This window comes from Teleopsis dalmanni, chromosome 1 (genome assembly GCF_002237135.1).
Source record: "Teleopsis dalmanni isolate 2A chromosome 1, ASM223713v2, whole genome shotgun sequence".
NCBI classification, from domain to species: Eukaryota; Metazoa; Arthropoda; class Insecta; order Diptera; family Diopsidae; genus Teleopsis; species Teleopsis dalmanni.
This window is the reverse complement of record NC_051846.1, coordinates 113,855,158-113,861,456: the sequence shown is the minus strand read 5'-3', so window position 1 is coordinate 113,861,456 and position 6,299 is coordinate 113,855,158.

Below are 6,299 nucleotides of genomic sequence, written 5' to 3'. Positions count from 1 at the left end.
ATATTTCAGTAGCGGTGAAATAACCAGCCTTTATGTAGTACCTGTTCTAAGTGCTTGAATAGAGTTTTACTGCCTAACTGTTAGGCATAATTTTGAGAATTGTGACTATCCTTTGCTTGAGCTCTTCTTCTAAACCAATTCTACCAAGGAAGTCACGAATAGCCATTATAGAGATATTATTGGATGTCGAGGGGCATTCGTAGAGCAAGTCAATGTATACTGTATACTGTATTTTTCAGTATTAAGAATGATCTTATGGAAAGCTTTTTTCATGGAACTACCCTTGAGGTAATCGCGTTGGGATTTTGAAATTGAAAACGCTGCACATTTGGTCTTAATTAAAACTCTATCACCATTTCTATTGTATTGAGTAAAAATGAAGTTAGTCTAATTAGCCTGTAATCTCTGGCAGACTCGTGACTGAAAACAACATTTACCATCCTCCAACTAAGTCGTATGTAAATAAATTTAAAGCATGCTTAGAATATTTCACCCAATCATGCAATTTCTATGTCCTGTAGGCTTTGCAAATTGATATGGAGAATATTTTTCAAACCTAGAGATTTGTACTATGCGATACTGTTAATAGAATATCTGATTTATTCAACCCCAACTGTTGCTGCACATGCTTGAGATGACACACATATTTTCGCAGTTTAAGAAGTTTTGTGTGTCAGCAGAGATTTCAGTCCGTATGCTATCCTACGAGAGTGGTTTGATAAGAGATTGACTTTTTGAATTTCCCTCGCAGTTACTCCAAATGCAACAGTGCTGCCGTCAGCTGTAATCTACCAGTGGGCAACTTTTTAATTTTGAGCAAGCTACATCGTTCAGTTGGTGTTTGATAGCCGTTCAAAGCAAACTAACTCGTGAGTTTTTACGAAAATGGAAAAAAATGAATTTCGTGTACTGATTAAGCATTACGAATTGGGATACGAACTGCTACCCCATCCAGCATATTCTCCAGATTTAGCCCCTATTTAGCGACTATTTTCTGTTTTCAAACCTAAAGAAATGGCTGGGTGATGGCATGTGAAGCCACAAGTGGTACAACAAGCTGGTCAAAAATAATAGATGCACTAGGCGATCTTGAGGGTTCAGATTACCTACTAAGGGTCATAGTAAATAATTTTAGTAACAGAATTCTTTTCTATGACACAGATGAAGGAGTGAATTAGTATACAGTATCCAAAGGTATACCACAAGGATCAGTGTTAGGACCAACACATGGAACACAATGTAGGATGGTGTCTTGACTTTACAGACGATCTGCAGTGGCCATACTTGCCAAAATGGCTGAAAAACTAGAAGCGACATGCACTGAATCAAAAAATGTGATTACTGAATATGTGGCTGAATAAAGCAAACATTAAGCTTGCTGCAGAAGAAACAGAAGCGGTTCTTATAAGCACTATAAAGGTGAAAGAAGTAATAAATTAAGGGCAGAAAGCTGTGAAATAACATCCCGATTTTACATAATATGATATTGTCTACTAATGGATACTCGGATATCTTTCAAAGATCATCTTAACATGGCCAACGAAAAAGCAATACGTGTAAATGCCACGCTATCATGTATTATTGCAAATATTAGTGGTCCGCGAGCAAACAGCCGAAAATTATTGGCAAATGATTTATACTCTATACAGTACCAGTATGGGTTGTTGCCACAAGTAAGACACTTATTGTCAAGGATCGCCTTTGTTCACTGAGGGTCGCCAGTGCCTTTCGCACAGTCTCCAATTGATATATTGGGACATTAAGTAGAGCGCATGTACATACTAAGAGCAGCAACAAGAGATTTCAAAATGCAGCGGAGTATTCAAGATTGACAGCACAGATCAGAAAAAGAAAGAAATTCACGCTAATAAATTACATCGACCTTTGGATGCACCGAACACATGGAGAAGTTGACTATTACCTTAGCCAAATACTTAGTGGCCACGATTACTGTAATTATTACCTTCATCGCTTTAAGTATGAAAATAATGTTAATTGTCCAACCGAAATAGAGGATGCTGAACACGTGTTTTACAAATTTAACGACAAGTGCTCGTATTTTAACAAAGGACGACAAAGCATACATACTGTTTTTGAAGAAACGTCAACAGTGGGAAAGTTCATCAGACAAATGTGTAGTTCAACCCAAAAATGGAAAATAGAAAACGGCGACTATAAGCATAATAACGGCACTGCGACGTATTAGTATTGGTTTTGATCGGAATATAAATGTCCTCCGGATTTTCCTCCGATTGCCCTTTAGTAGCAATATATTTTTGTACGTATTTTTTAATTTTCTGAAATCAAAAAGAATGCCGAATACGTTGAATAATTTTTTTTCAATCCGAAGTGACCCATGCGATCATGAAATAGATTAACAATACATCAGCGTATATAATAGGTGTTTTAATAAATACTCTTTCCTTAGTACAACTTCGTTGGGAGACTAGATGTTGCCCTTTTAGATCGACATAATTTTACGTAGATTTTCGTTCGAAATGTGCATCGTGTACAATCAGTCATTGAAATCGATCGAAATTTTCATAACAACACCTGCTATTTCAACTTCCTTGTCCACTAAGGCACAAATTAACACGTTAACACAACGCAACCAATCGATACACGTACGATCTTTGACTTTAACTCTTTATCGGTACGAATCGCGACGATATAACTGATCAATTTGCCACCAACCGAAATTTCTTTCCTAAGAAATATGTTCGGAAACGTTTTATAGTCTCAATCACGGCCAAAGCTTGGAGCTGGTAACTGTGATATCTACTCTCGACCTCGGAACAATATCGGCCATAATAAGCTGCTAGCATGTTTTCGTATCGTAACATTACTTGCAGCGGGATGTACTTCGTAGCTAGCGGAAAGGTCATATAATGCCAGCTGCTTATCAGTGCATCAATAAGGTTCATAAAGGCTGTTTGTTGGGATTCGACCCAACAAAATTTATTTTTTTCGTTACAATTCTGTGAGATGTTTGGAGATAAGGGAATTGTCCAGAAACTGTCATACTTCAGTTATATTTGTCGGCGTAGAAAAATCCTTGATTGTGGAGATTTTTTCTTTACCGGCGAAGATGCTATTAGCATGTGATGCTGGGGGTCTAACCAACATGTTTAGTTATAAGGAGCCTGCGTTATCTTACCCAATGTTTGATTAAAGACGATCTCTGATTGCATTACTAGATAAGAAGAGGTGAAACTATTCGAGGTCACTGTTACTGATGATTGCGAAGAGTTCACCACTAGCAATGAAATTTTTTGTAGCATAAAACTTTCGTTGCTACCGCATTTGTTGCGGTTATACGTATGCATTCCGTTTTTTTTTATTCTAATTCTGCAATAAGTTCTTCTACGATAATTTCTTCCGATTAAAATATTTCTAATCTGCTTTATCTTCACGTGAAGAAGAGCCCCATTTTCAGTTTGTGTGATTTTAATGCGCGAAAATTTTCCGTTGTGTATGTTTATTGTGTGTTTTTTACTTCTTTGCCTGCCGTATGCTTGATATTCACAGCACTGCAGTAAGTGAAAAAACAGTATTAACGTTGACAAATTTTTTTTAGGTATTTTATTTTGTCGTTTTGTTGCTGTTTTCGATTTGAAGTTTAGCAATCAAACGAAGCTGCATGTACGTGGAACTTGCCAGCGGAGTCTCAACCGTTTGACTTGGCCCTATGCGACCAATTATCGCTTGCACTATAAGTAATTACACTTCTGCTGGATATATTTTGATTTCATTTCTATTAAATTAACTACTAAACTAGTTTTCTTTTAATTTGGAAAAAGTTTTTATGTTTTTATCTTATTTTTACTTTTTATCTTATATTTTTATAACGCAGTTCTCTTCTTTTTTTCTCTTACACTCCTCTTTTATTTTTTTTTTTGTTGTATGCCCCGGATTGCACTTAGTTCATGCTTGACATTAGGCCTTTTCTTTTGTAAGCATGTCACAAAAGAAAAAATATAATAGCACTACTTTCGATGGCGACTCTGTCCAAAATGGCGATTTTGTTAGGTTTTTTTTGCAAAACAATAATATTTTTTTTGCAATAATAATTCTTTACAATTATTGGTGAGAATATTTTTTTTACATTATTGTAAATAAAATATAATTTTTCATGCATTTTAACAGTAAAACAATACATAGAAAAAATTTGTATTTGTTACGAAAAATGACGACATGAAATACGAATAATTAACGAAATCATTCGCTTAGAGTTAACTAGAAATTTCGTAGGTACTTCCAAAAGTCATTCACAATAGATAAATCTTTAGTGTTGGCAACCATGTGATTTCAGCTGCTTATAAGTTAAGCGTTTGGACTAAATTATCCAGCAGTGTTTTTGTTTCATGTTATTTTTAAAATAAGCAGTTGTTCTTTTGTGATATCCTTACAAAAAAAAACTATTATTAATGTATACGAAAACAGTTTCCTACAAGAAAATTGCATTTTTTTTAATTTGTTTTTTCTTTTATTGCAATCTGTCACTTAAGAATTGATAATGAACAATATTTAAAAGTAAGTGACTATTATAAATACTTAAAATTTTTGTGGGCTTGAATGGACTGCGTTCAGTCCATTCCATTGTTTGGGGAGACGTGTGAACTTTCTTCATTCTGCTAGAATTCTACTATTAAAATGCTTAGAATGGTTTTGGCTTTTTATAAGGTCCTTAACTACAGGGATGTTGAGATCGCGGTGTATACATTCATTTATCATATATTTAGGAGTATTTGAGATTATTCTAAGGGTTTTTGGTAGGAAACGTTGTATAATCTCTCTATTTGAAGATGCAGCAATTCCTCGAAGTCTAATGCCTAAGTACAGATTGGTTTAAGTATAGCTTTGAAGATAAGAAGTTTATGTTCGATTGAAAGCTTTGAGCTTTAGTTCATAATCCAATACAGCTCCCGCAGCACAGCGTGACAAAACAAAAATTAGGCAATCAAAATTCGATATTTTCGAAACCAGTAGATATATTGATATGAAATTTTCCTAAAATATAGTTTTTGAGATAATCTTTCTTTTAAATATAATTTAAGCCCAATCGTAAAACACATTTTTTATTTTATAAATATTTAATTTATTTATATTTCAAATTTCAACTTATGTTCATAATGTGTTAAACTTCGTTGTTTTTTAACCGATTTAGTTGAAATTTGAATTATAAATAAATTAAATATTAATAAAATAAAAAATGTCTTTTCGTTATTACTTATTGAATTTGTTATAGAAATTGAAGGTTATATTGAAGGTTAAATTTTTTGTAATTCTTCATTTGTTTCCGAAGCCTGAAATAGGTAGAAAACATAAAGTGCTCAAGCCATTTTTTTATATAAAGTTTCACTATTTGGCTATTAGTAGGAAAAATTTTATGAAAAAACTCGGATCCATTTTTTGGGTACCTCAAATAGAAGTAAAAATGACTATAAAAAAATTCCTGACTTTTTGTGAAATTTCTTATAAAATTTTATTGATAATTAAAATTAAAACTTTTTTTACACACAAAGAATAAGATTAATCGAAGATTTAAAAAAACTCAAAAATAATTACTTTTAAATAAATAGTTAAAAAGTTACGAGTGTTTAAAATTGGTCCAATTTTTGCAAAATCGTAATTTCGCTAAAATTGCATAAAACTGCAAATAACTTAAGAACTAATGGGTGGATCACGCCCATTATTTCCATAAAGTTGTGTTGCTATATATGTAATATATATATATAGTCCAATAAGAGTTAAAAGTTTTTTTAAGGATAATAAACGATTTTATATGAAAATTTTGTATGTGGGGTGGGTGTGGCAGTGGTCGGAAAACCATGAAAAACTTTTAGAATGTAGATAATAATGTAGGTTTTTTGGACACCAAAATTCAGCTTTCTACCTATCATAGTTTTTGACTAGTCATGGGACATCATTTAATGCTCTATGTTTGGGCAAAAATATTGGTAGGCCGAATTATATTTAAAAGAAAGATCATCTCAAAAACTATATTTTAGGAAAATTTTATATCAATGTCTCTACTGGTTCCGAAAATAACGAAATTTGACCGTCTAATTTTTATTTTGCCACACTGTGCGCAGTCTTATACCAAGTACTTTTCTTTTTGTAAAAATATGATGTTTTCGAGTTAATTTTGTGTCAAAGCGTATCCTTATATATTTCGCTTGGGTAGATTGGGGGATTAAAATATCGTTAAGGCGTACCGGTGGGCATATACATTGTGACCGAAAGGTTTTCGGAGGTTCTCATTTAAAATTCGCGCGCTGTATATTTTTCGATATTTT